This window comes from Schistocerca cancellata, chromosome 10 (assembly GCF_023864275.1).
Source record: "Schistocerca cancellata isolate TAMUIC-IGC-003103 chromosome 10, iqSchCanc2.1, whole genome shotgun sequence".
Taxonomy (NCBI): Eukaryota; Metazoa; Arthropoda; class Insecta; order Orthoptera; family Acrididae; genus Schistocerca; species Schistocerca cancellata.
Window position 1 is genome coordinate 131,087,562 of NC_064635.1, and position 13,376 is coordinate 131,100,937.

General features: G+C 42.3%; 2 protein-coding genes across 2 annotated transcripts in view; both read right to left on the bottom strand.

Annotated features, from left to right (window-relative positions):
• The window catches only part of LOC126106190 (speckle-type POZ protein-like), a 67,910-nt gene extending 62,491 nt beyond the window's left edge, over positions 1–5,419 (bottom strand). Inside the window, exon 1 of the mRNA XM_049912426.1 lies at positions 5,329–5,419. The gene's annotated coding sequence lies outside the window, so the exon portion shown is untranslated. The remainder of the gene's footprint in view (positions 1–5,328) is intronic.
• The window catches only part of LOC126106356 (speckle-type POZ protein-like), a 497,553-nt gene that overhangs the window by 246,667 nt on the left and 237,510 nt on the right, over positions 1–13,376 (bottom strand). The gene's annotated exons all lie outside the window — the stretch shown is intronic.

The following is a 13,376-nucleotide window of genomic DNA, read 5'->3' on the forward strand; positions in this document are numbered from 1 at the left end:
TAAAAATGTAACGGAAAGAATAGGGAGCATCTTGACGAAGCGGAATATTACCTTAATTTACAAGCCCACCATGAAGATACAGGAATACCTTAAGCCTGCCAAGGACGCTCGCAAACCACTGGAAAAAGCTGGAGTGTACAGGATCCCATGCAGCTGTGGTGATGTTTATGTGGTACCACTAAAAAGAACTGTTTCTAAACGTTTGGAAGAGCATAAGGGAAATTGCAGTAGAGGAGAAACGGAACGATCAGCTGTTGCGGAGCATGCTTTCCAGCCAGGGAACCACAATATTCGTTTCGAGGAGACGCAAGTACTAGCGGCCACAAGCGGATATTACGAAAGGCTCTACAGGGAGGCAATCGAAATCGCTAAACACCCAAATAATTTCAACCATAAGGAGGAGGGTGTGAAATTAAACGGCATATGGATGCCGGTGTTAAAGAAGATGTGTACCACCCGCCCACTACTGGGTGATGGCAACGGCGATCGACGGCGACGGACAGCGGCCAATTGCACTGACGTTTTCAAAACACGTGATATCACGCCGCGGCGTGGGAGCGCGCGGACACGGAATTTAGCGGCAGTCAGTAGCGAGCCAGTGGGTGTGTTGGACCTTCCATTGAGCTACGGACCCCCTTGAAGATGTCTCCCACAGTCGGAGACGAAACGTTGGGATTCGACACAGAATTCATCAACCGACCACGGCATAACAGCCCGGATAATTATAATGGACTAGATTGTCTGTGTTGATGGGCCAGGCGTGGCGTAAAGCTTTGTGTCGTGCAGTCATCAAGGATACACGAGGGGGCCTTCGGCTCCGAAAGCCCATATCGATGATGTTGTTTCGTTGACTGTTTCGCACACTGACACTTGTTGATGCCCAGCATTGAAATCTGCAGCAATTTGACAAAGTGTTGAACTTCTGTCACGTTGAACGATTCTCTTCAGTCGTCATTGGTCTCATTCTTGTAGGATCTTTTTCTGGCCACAGCGATGTAGGAGATTTGATGTTTTACCAGATTCCTGATATTCACAGTACACTCGTCAAATAGTCGTACGGGAAAATCCCCACTTCATCGGTACCTCGGAGATGCTGTGTCCCATCGCTCGTGCGCAGACTATAACACCACATTCAAACTCACTTAAGTCTTGATAACCTGCCGTTGTATCAGCAGTAACCGATCTACAGGGTGTTTCAAAAATGACTGGTATATTTGAAACGGCAATAAAAACTAAACGAGCAGCGATAGAAATACACCGTTTGTTGCAATATGCTTGGGACAACAGTACATTTTCAGGCAGACAAACTTTCGAAATTACAGTAGTTACAATTTTCCACAACAGATGGCGCTGCAGTCTGGGAAACTCTATAGTACGATATTTTCCACATATCTACCATGCGTAGCAATAATATGGCGTAGTCTCTGAATGAAATTACCTGAAACCTTTGACAACGTGTCTGGCGGAATGGCTTCACATGCAGATGAGATGTACTGCTTCAGCTGTTCAATTGTTTCTGGATTCTGGCGGTACACCTGGTCTTTCAAGTGTCCCCACAGAAAGAAGTCACAGGGGTTCATGTCTGGCGAATAGGGAGGCCAATCCACGCCGCCTCCTGTATGTTTCGGATAGCCCAAAGCAATCACACGATCATCGAAATATTCATTCAGGAAATTAAAGACGTCGGCCGTGCGATGTGGCCGGGCACCATCTTGCATAAACCACGAGGTGTTCGCAGTGTCGTCTAAGGCAGTTTGTACCGCCACAAATTCACGAAGAATGTCCAGATAGCGTAATGCAGTGATCGTTTCGGATCTGAAAAATGGGCCAATGATTCCTTTGGAAGAAATGGCGGCCCAGACCAGTACTTTTTGAGGATGCAGGGACGATGGGACTGCAACATGGGGCTTTTCGGTTCCCCATATGCGCCAGTTCTGTTTATTGACGAAGCCGTCCAGGTAAAAATAAGCTTCGTCAGTAACCAAATGCTGCCCACATGCATATCACCGTCATCAATCCTGTGCACTGTATCGTTAGCGAATGTCTCTCGTGCAGCAATGGTAGCGGCGCTGAGGGGTTGCCGTGTTTGAATTTTGTATGGATAGAGGTGTAAACTCTGGCGCATGAGACGATACGTGGACGTTGGCGTCATTTGGACCGCAGCTGCAACACGGCGAACGGAAACCCGAGGCCGCTGTTGGATCACCTGCTGCACTAGCTGCGCATTGCCCTCTTTGGTTGCCGTACGTGGTCGCCCTACCTTTCCAGCACGTTCATCCGTCACATTCCCAGTCCGTTGAAATTTTTCAAACAGATCCGTTATTGTATCGCTTTTCGGTCCTTTGGTTACATTAAACCTCCATTGAAAACTTTGTCTTGTTGCAACAACACTGTGTTCTAGGCGGTGGAATTCCAACACCAGAAAAATCCTCTGTTCTAAGGAATAAACCATGTTGTCTACAGCACACTTGCACGTTGTGAACAGCACACGCTTACAGCAGAAAGACGACGTACAGAATGGCGCACCCACAGACTGCGTTGTCTTCTATATCTTTCACATCACTTGCAGCGCCATCTGTTGTTGAAAATTGTAACTACTGTAATTTCACAAGTTTGTCTGCCTGAAAATGTACTGTTGTCCCAAGCATATTGCAACAAACTGTGTATTTCTATCGCTGCTCGTTTAGTTTTTATTGCCGTTTCAAATATACCGGTCATTTTTGAAACACCCTGTAACAACTGCTCGGGACCCTTATTGTGTTACATAGGGGTTGCCGACGGCAGCGCCGTATTCTGCCTGTTAACATACCTCCGTATTAGAAATTCGCTTGACGCCTTCCTGAGAGACAATCTCCACTCCTTCCAAATTAATAATCTAAGTGTAGACCAGATGTGGCCTGAATTCAAGGAAATAGTATCGGCATCAATTAAGAGATTTACACCAAATAAAGTAACTAACGACGGAGCTGGTCCTGCTTGATACACAAAATGGGACAGGACACTGTTGCAGAAACAACGAAACAAACATGTCAAATTTAAACAGACCAGAAATCCTCAAGGTTGACGATCTTTTGCAGAAGATAGAAATTTAACGCGGACTTCAGTGCGAGACGCTTATAATAGTTTCCACAACGAAACTTTGTCTCGAAACCTGGCAGAAAATCCAAAGAGATTTTGGTCGTATGTTAAGTATGTTAGCGGCAAGAAACAATTAACGCGTTTTCTCCGCGATAGCATTGGAAATACTACCAAAGACAATGCTGACAAATAAGAGTTACTAAACACAGACTTCCGAAATGCCTTCACAAAAGAAGACGAAGTAAATATTCCAGAATTACAATCGAGATACAGCTGCCAACATGAGTAACGTAGCAGTAAATATCATCGGAGTAGTGACGCAACTTAAATCACTTAATAAAAGCAAGTCTTCTGGTTCAGACTGTCTACCAACTAGGTACTTTTCAGAATATGCTGATGCATTAGCTTCATACTAAACAATCATATACAATCGTGTGCTCGACGAAAGATCCGTACCCAAAAACTGGAAAGTTGCTCAGGTCACACCAATATTCAAGAAAAGTAGTAGGAGTAATCCACTAAATTACAGGCTCATATCATTAACGTCGTATGCAGCAGGATTTTGGAACATATATTGTGTTAGAAGATTATACATTACCTCGAAGAAAACGGTCTACTGACACACAGTCAACATGGATTTAGGAAACATTGTTCTTGCGAAACACAACTAACTCCTTACTCGCATGAAGTGTTGAGTGCTACTGACAAGGGATTTCAGATTAATTCCGTATTTCTGGGTTCCCGGAAGGCTATTGACACTGTACCGCACAAGCGGCTTGTAGTGAAATTGCGTGCTATGGAATATCGTTTCAGTTGTGTGACTGGATTTTTGTGATTTCCTGTCAGAGAGGTCACAGTTCGTAGTAAGTGACGGAAAGTCATCGAGTAAAAACACAAGTGATTTCTGGCGTTCTCCAGGGTAGACTTATAGGTCCTTTGCTGTTCCTTAACTATATAAACGATTTGGGAAAAAATCTGAGCAGCCGTCTTAGGTTGTTTGCAGATGATGTTATCGTTTATCAACTAATAAAGTTATCAGAAGATCAAAACAAATTGAAAAACGATTTAGAAAAGATATCTAAAAGGTGCGAAAATTGGCAGTTGACCCTAAGTAACGGTCCGCAGCTCGTTGTCGTGCGGTAGCGTTCTCGGTTCCCGGGTTCGATTCCCGGCGGGGTCAGGGATTTTCTCTGCCTCGTGATGATAGAATAGATTACGAAGTCTTCGTAATAGATTACGAAGTCTTCGTAATCTATTCTATTTTCAGTTTACCATTTTCGCTTTTGCTATTATGTTTTAGTTTAGTTTTTTTATTGATTGCTTAATAAAGTGGGATCAGTTCATTCTATCTCGTGAGATTTTTTTTTTAAAAAAGCCAAAAAACATTTATCAGCTACTGAAGCATCTGTATCTTAAGATCAGTTTATTCTCGCTTTTGCTGTTATGTTTTAGTTTAGTTTTTTATTGATTGCTTAATAAAGTAGGATCAGTTTATTCTATCTCGTGAGATTTTTTTTTTTAAAGCCAAAAAACACTTATCAGCTACTGAAGGGAGCTACAACACTAAGAAGAATCGCTTCTCGGCTTTTGACAAGATCAATGTGTAGTCTCTCAGTCTCTCAGGGCGAGCTTAGATTTCTCGAACCACGTCCCTCGTCTAATGGACCGCCACAACCGATCTTTGCTGCAGCGCCATACGAATAAGTCGTGAGTACGGCGACTTGATACACTCGTAAGGCGCATATGTTCGCCGCACTCACGACATTGAACGTATTCCGCAATGAGACCACACATTTGCAGGAAGCAAATTGTGGTCAACATATCTTGGCCCATAACTTCCCTTAAATCGTCCAGATTCATTCGGATAGACAAATCCATTCCTATAAACGAAAATAAGACACTACAAATTGTTCTATAATAAAAAACTAATAATCCACATTACCTCAATATCATTACGAAAAATATTAAGTACTGTCTGAATAAGAAACAAACAATTAACTTAATTAAATCACACGTTTAATGATTTAGCGAATATCAAGCGATCGCTTTTAGATTCACATTCAATTATTTTAATGATAGCGCTTATTAGAACACAGAACTGCTTTGTTATCTATGCCTCGAAGTGAAGACATTACTATCTATGACTAAGGAATGACGTCATTGTTCAAAGCCGACGGGTTGTATCCCCTGCTTCACTAGACCCTGATTTTATACTTTATAACGTACGAAATGTCTTTGAATTAAACTTACTGCTGTGTAGATGAGCAAATCTATAGGCGTCGAATGTTATCTGAACACAGAACCAGCTCTGAAGAGGAATGTCGCAAAGATCGTTGGTAAATTTTCATACCAATGATTTGCATCACTAATAACATGCACATAACCATAGATAACACAGATTGCGCATGACGTCATTTTACTGAAACCAACATCTAAGTCACGTGATTCGGGGCACGAAGCCGGGTACATCATTGCGCATTTAAAGCGCACAACTTATGACATTTTTGTTACAGACCAAATGTTGTGCTTTTTACTAGGTGCCGAAGTAAAGACCTTCACATACGCTCAGATTAGTCTTGTTTTGTATCCTACATATTAGGTAAAATAACGAAAATCTCAGATGTGTAGGTGAATTACTTTAAAATATTTGCAGAAGTATTTTCATAAGTTGAAAAATTAGGATGGATGTTGGTCTTTGGAAATAAAATTTGGTGAATGACTAAGATTTTGAGACGACATATCGTTAATATCTAGCTCACTACACCAGTATAAACAACGTTTTGTAACATATTACGCTTCCTAGCTTGATATCGTTTCGGTGTTTGTGCTAGATTACCGAAGAGTCAGAAAACGTACGTGCTTATTCTGTGTAAATACCTAACATTTTGCACATACGCGAATTTCTCTTCTTAAAAAAGCTTACTAAAGCATTTGACATTTCACACATACTCTTATGGAATCGTTAGAAAACTAATACTGCGTTCGAAATTGTTATTTTTTTGTCTTCCGCTCCTGTGGAAGCGGCGAACTACAAGAATTCACAATGAAAAAAAACAACAAACAAGTATTCACTAAAGAGCAGTCATTCTGTCGCTTGTTAAAAGAATTGTCAATACCTTTCATATTCGCCGCATGTGAAAACGGTAAATACTGCTTTATTATCAGCAATTGTGGAGAAACTAGGTTAACTGCACTACTGCATGTGTGAGAGTAGTACTGCAGTTCGTAGAATTGTCAAAATCGATGCTTGATTTCAGCTATAAGTGAGAGACTTTTGTAACTGTCACTTCCACTTCACACAGCGCGTAACGACAAGAACTCGGTTTTCTACCCCGAGTCACGTGACTTAGATGTTGGTTTCAAACGTTAACACGGCAGAGATAGGGACGGGCGCGGTCTGTGTTATATATGATTTATGCTAATTCATACCATTGCTCTTTTGTCTGCAGGTATCTCAATCCTACCAACTTAGAAAGACGAAAATGATATTCACATTTATCAGGGAAACTATTGTCTCATTCACTTTATCTGCCTCGTGCTTCGTGGGCGACCCCTTTTCTTCCCCTGTTCGGTATACTGTCTTGATTTATCCTATACACATGCTCAAACATCAGTTTTTCTTGTTGGGTATCGGTACCCATTATTATCCTTCGTCGGATCACGTGTTATTTTATTCTGTTCCCCCAGTATAGCCTGAACTAGGTCTTAAGCAATCTGTCTCAGTGCCAAAGAATTTATTGTTATTGTTTTTCTAACGACCCAGGCTTCTGCTCCGTACCAAAATAACACTCTGGACTACAGTCTTACAAATTCATTTTATTCTACACAAGAGAGTTCATTGCCCTTATTACAGCTCATCCTTGATTTATCCTACAAATGATTTCATCATTATTTGTGCCCTGTTTATTACATAATGCCCCAAAGAATTCTGCCTTTTCCATGCCAACAATTGCATCTTCTTCTACTTTACTTTTCCTATTTTCACGGCCAAGTACTCATATTTGTTCACGCTCATCTCCAGACCAGCCTTATTGTATTACTCTTTAAGTTCTCTTAACACGTTGCTCGGATCATCTTCGTCTTCTGCAAGGATAATCTAGCCATCCGCCCTCTATTGTCATTCCCATAACCTTGTATTTTCTATGCCAGTTCTGCAGGAGTGATAACTAAATGCAGCTTAAAGAAGTCCAGTGACAGTCCACATGTCTACCGCACGCCCTTATTCACCTCGGATTCTTGTATTTAACTGTTTGTTCCCGATCCTTACTCTTGCTGCGTATTTTCATATAATTTCATAACAGCCTTCAGCAATCTTTGCTACAACTCTCTTTCAGCTTTTCCCACAGTTTGTTGGTTGGTAAATTATCATATGCTTTTTCAAGGTAAATCCTCCAACCCAAAATTTGAGTTTTTTTACACATTATTTCATTGTGTGTATGTTGTCCATTACCTGCCTTCTTGCTCGGAATCCCGCTTGCTCTTCTTGCTGCTTGTTTCTTTCCTCATCGGATCATGATGTACCTTCGAGTACAGTCTTCCATCGAAAGAGATCACTGCCAATCCCCTATAATTATTTGGGTCATTACGTGACCATTTCGTATGTACCAGAGTTATGTCACATGTTGCCCATTCTGATGGAACACCGTATCCATCCTTCAAACAGCTTTCTAGCATCTCCTACAATTTCGGTGGTCCAAACTTCATCAACTCTGGATATGTTGATCCATATCCTGGTGACCCCTTTATCTTGCAACTCCTCACAACCTGGTGAAGAACTTTTACGTGTAAAGGCCATAGCTCCTTGTCTCACATCTATGTGAAAATGCAGGCCGATTTTCCTGGAATAAATCCTTAAAATACTTTGTCCATTGGCCATAACTAATACTATTATGATGTAACTTGTCACCAGTAGACAATCACATTGACTTGATTGTTGTCCATGCGTCAGCACTACGAGCCCCAACAATCATCCTCTCTATATATTCACATTTTTCTTCCTCCGCCTTGCTTCTCCTTTTTAGCCCTTCTCTTTTCACTTCTCTGTTTAGAGTCCTACACCTACTTCTAGTACGATTATCATTCACGTTCAGGAACGCCAAATAAACTTCTTTTGTCCTTGCAATCATCTCTACTATTTCGACATACAACCAAATTGATTTCTTCTTTCTTTCATATTCTCCAAAGGCTTCTTTTGCTGCTTCATCTCTGGCCTTCTTTATATGCCAATATTTCTCTTCTATTGTTCTCTCTTCGCTCTTCTTTCTTCACTCTCCACTCTTTTTAACAGTCGCTGTTGGTGTAAGTACTTAGTATTATGATCCCCTAGGCTGCCCAAATTGTGCCCTGTGATTTCCACTGGTCAGCATATTGCGTCCTCTTCCATTCGCCACTGCTCCTGAAAGTACAGGAGATATAAGTTGCACATTCTACCAGATGATCGTCGCTTCCACAATCTGCCCTCTTTTAACACTGGCATACTGAATTTTCTAGTTGGCCTTTCGCCCCAAGATTAGATAATCTGTTCCTCTACTCTGCTGTTAAGACCTTCTGTCAATATCAGTTCTTGGCCACCTAGAACGACTTCTACGGTCCCCATCAGTTGTTGTTGTTGTTGTGGTCTTCAGTCCTGAGACTGGTTTGATGCAGCTCTCCATGCTACTCTATCCTGTGCAAGCTTCTTCATCTCCCAGTACCTACTGCAACCTACATCCTTCTGAATCGGCTTACTGTATTCATCTCTTGGTCTCCCCCTACGATTTTTACCCTCCACGCTGCCCTCCAATACTAAATTTGTGATCCCTTGATGCCTCAGAACATGTCCTACCAACCGATCCCTTCTTCTGGTCAAGTTGTGCCACAAACTTCTCTTCTCCCCAATCCTATTCAATACTTCCTCATTAGTTATGTGATCTACCCATCTAATCTTCAGCATTCTTCTGTAGCACCACATTTCGAAAGCTTCTATTCTCTTCTTGTCCAAACTATTTACCGTTCATGTTTCACTTCCATACATGGCTACACTCCATACAAATACTTTCAGAAATGACTTCCTGACACTTAAATCTATACTCGATGTTAACAAATTTCTCTTCTTCAGAAACGCTTTCCTTGCCATTGCCAGTCTACATTTTATATCCTCTCTACTTCGACCATCATCAGTTATTTTGCTCCCCAAATAGCAAAACTCATTTACTACTTCAAGTGTCTCATTTCCTAAACTAATTCCCGCAGCATCACCCGATTTAATTCGACTACATTCCATTATCCTCGTTTTGCTTTTGTTGATGTTCATCTTATATCCTCCCTTCAAGACACCATACATTCCGTTCAGCTGCTCTTCCAAGTCCTTTGCTGTCTCTGACAGAATTACAATGTCATCGGCGAACCTCAACGTTTTTATTTCTTCTCCATGGATTTTAATACCTACTCCGAATTTTTCTTTTGTTTCCTTTACTGCTTGCTCAATATACAGATTGAATAACATCAGGGAGAGGCTACAACCCTGTCTTACACCCTTCCCAACCACTGCTTCCCTTTCCTGTCCCTCGACTCTTATAACTGCCATCTGGTTTCTGTACAAATTGTAAATAGCCTTTCGCTCCCTGTATTTTACCCCTGCCACCTTTAGAATTTGAAAGAGAGTATTCCAGTCAACATCGTCAAAAGCTTTCTCTAAGTCTACAAATGCTAGGAATGTAGGTTTGCCTTTCCTTAATCTATTTTCTAAGATAAGTCGTAGGGTCAGTATTGCCTCATGTGTTCCAGTATTTCTACGGAATCCAAACTGATCTTCCCCGAGGTCGGCTTCTACTAGTTTTTCCATTCGTCTGTAAAGAATTCGTGTTAGTATTTTGCAGCTGTGGCTTATTAAACTGATTGTTCGGTAATTTTCACATCTGTCAACACCTGCTTTCTTTGGGATTGGAGTTATTATATTCTTCTTGAAGTCTGAGGGTATTTCGCCTGTTTCATACATCTTGCTCACCAGATGGTAGAGTTTTGTCAGGACTGGCTCTCCCAAGGCCGTCAGTAGTTCCAATGGAATGTTGTCTACTCCGGGGGCCTTGTTTCGACTCAGGTCTTTCAGTGCTCTGTCAAACTCTTCACGCAGTATCGCATCTCCCATTTCATCTTCATCTACATTCTCTTCCATTTCCATAATATTGTCCTCAAGTGCATCGCCCTTGTATAGACCCTCTATATACTCCTTCCACCTTTCTGCTTTCCCTTCTTTGCTTAGAACTGGGTTTCCATCTGAGCTCTTGATGTTCATACAAGTGGTTCTCTTATCTCCAAATGTCTCTTTAATTTTCCTGTAGGCAGTATCTATCTTACCACTAGTGAGATAAGCCTCTACATCCTTACATTTGTCCTCTAGCCATCCCTGCTTAGCCATTTTGCACTTCCTGTCGATCTCATTTTTGAGACGTTTGTATTCCTTTTTGCCTGCTTCATTTACTGCATTTTTATATTTTCTCCTTTCATCAATTAAATTCAATTTTTCTTCTGTTACCCAAGGATTTCTACTAGCCCTCGTCTTTTTACCTACTTGATCCTCAGCTGCCTTCACTACTTCATCCCTCAAAGCTACCCATTCTTCTTCTACTGTATTTCTTTCCCCCATTCCTGTCAATTGTTCCCTTATGCTCTCCCTGAAACTCTGTACTCTCCATCAGTATCTGTTCGAAATCTTCTTTTACCTTCAAGGGCGCACCTCCAGTAGTGGCACACAGTCCCATTACTACTATATTTAAGTCTGTAGCTCTCAGACTGAACTTTATCAACGTTTCAATAACTGCTTCCCACGAGGTTACGTATTTTGACCACCGTTTGTTTAGAATGATGGGTACTCCTGCTCTCCCCCTGTTCACAACCAGAACCTTTCTTTTCAGTTAACAGAAAGCTCGGCTACATCAATGTTGTGCCGTCTTATTACCAGTGAAACATCTTCTCGCTTATTCCGGATGGCCTGTACTTTTCAGGTACGAAAATGCAAAGTCCAGTTTCGTTTCCGTTGTCGAATTCCATTAAAACCATCCGAAAGCCGAGGCACGTTACCGGGTGTTTTAGCAGGCTGTCTTTTTCTATGGATGGGGCGCTGGCCCGACGTACGGCTCCGAACTTGGAGGAACAGGATTTGCATCAGGGTTCTTTTATCCAAGGAAGATTGGCTTTACCACACCTCGTAATGAAGAACGTGGGAAAGGAATAGCTAAGGATAGCAAGACACTCGTTACTTAGTTCACCCATCAGCTTTTGCGGACAAGGAAAGGAAAGGGTGTGACAGGTCGTTGCAGGACGCCCTTTGTCTGGATCCTCAGTCATATATATTTACTATGTCATTAAAATGATTAAATGTTCAGCCATCGGACTAGCTTATCCATTACGGATGTTGTAGAACGCGAGGTTGTGCATTGAATATAAATACATAAAGCTGCAGCCGGTCACTTTTTTGGAACACTCGTTTATTCTACTAACAAGTTTTGGAAACTTTCCAGGCTTATTTTCAGATGGCGCGTATGGAAGTTACATCTTTATATTTCCACAACGTGATTCTGAGTACAAGTTCTTTGACAAGAAGATAGATGAAAAGATTTCATGGCACACTCGCGAGCCGAGCAATGATAACGAAGCAACTAAAGTGCGCGTCACTTACGACGGCGGCCGAGTTTAGGTTCATTCTGAGCATCTGATGCCACAAAACACAGTCAGCCAATGAACAGAGAACGACGTTGCCACAGTTCGACTGCAGTGCAGAGCACGGACGAGTGTCTTCAGTTTTAGAAACGTTCAGTCATAAATAAAGTAAAAGAACAAAAGCAATGTCTTGATAGCAGACTTTCTTTTATAGAAAGTTTGGTAAAAGCATTCTTCTAATTCAGGCGATAGCAAGGAAAGGATTTGTATCATTTTCATGAACCGCTTTTTCGCAATAAAGAACAGCGGTAATTGTTTATTTCCTATTGTACTTCGACGAAACGTCAGTAATTCAGTCATACGAACAAGGTTTGTCGGTATTTTGCATGATATTTTACAGTCCTCTAAGACGCATCTCTAGCTATGAGTTGCATTGGCGTAATGGTTAAGGTGTTAAACTACCAGGCGAAAGGTTTTCCATTCAAACCTTGTTCGGTGCCTAATATTTTCTTTATTTAAAAACAATATTGAAGTGTCTTACTTCACGAATTTTATTCGTTTGAATGTAATTTTTTGAAATTTCTAGTGCTTTGTCTCTTCATTATAACCATAATAAGAATTTTCAAGAAATACCGGATTAAATGTGTTTTCCGGCCTTCAGCAAAAGTGATTTCAATGCTGGGCTCTGTTAAAGACAACCTCGGCCTGAGGAGACCAGGAATATATAAAATCCCGTGCCAATGTGGGAAATCTTATATTGGCCAGACGTGTCGTACGCTCAAAGACAAATGTAACGAACATAAACGTCACACGAGGTTGGGTCAGCCAGAGAAATCTGCGGTTGCTGAACATTGCCTTGATACGGGACACGGCATGAATTATGAAGAAACCAATATCCTCTCGCATGCTTCCACATACTGGGACTCTGTCATCAAAGAGGCGGTCAAAATATGTATTAGCAGTGACCTAATAAACAGAGACACGGGGTTTCACCTGAGCAAAGCCTGGGAGGCAGCCTTGGCGGCACTAAGGAATCGTCAGCCACATATTAGCAACCGCACCGAGTCAACGCAGACGGGAAGCCTTAGCGCAGATGCTTAAATCGCGCGCCAACACCTCGCGCGCGCGAACAGGGTCCGTCGCTCCCGGCCGCATTTCCCGCGCCGCGGCGCGCTTCCGCAGACCGCGACCTTTTTCTCCAGCAGAAGGCTCTGGTATTCGACGCTGTCTACGATTGGTCTTCGATGACGTTATGCCCCGCTGACGCATGCGCTGTTCTAGAAAGCCAGCATATAAATTGGCGAGCTTCTCAGCGACGCGACGCCACACCCCACCTTCTGCACTTAACTCCCCCATCACTACACAGGACATCAGCCTCACACTCCGCACTAAACGCAACACTGCTCCCGGCCACGACTGCGTTACCTACCGCCACCTCAAACACTGCCCTCCCTCCTTCCTTTCCATCCTTACCACCCTCTACAATGTCATCCTTGCCACTAGCTTCTATCCCAACCTGTGGAAAACCTCCCGTATCCAGATGTTCTCCAAACCCAACAAGCCTCCATCTGATGCCTCTTCCTATCGTCCTATCTGTCTCACATCGGTGTTCAGCAAGCTCTTGGAATCCATCCTTTCCCGGCGCATCCATCTCCACCTCC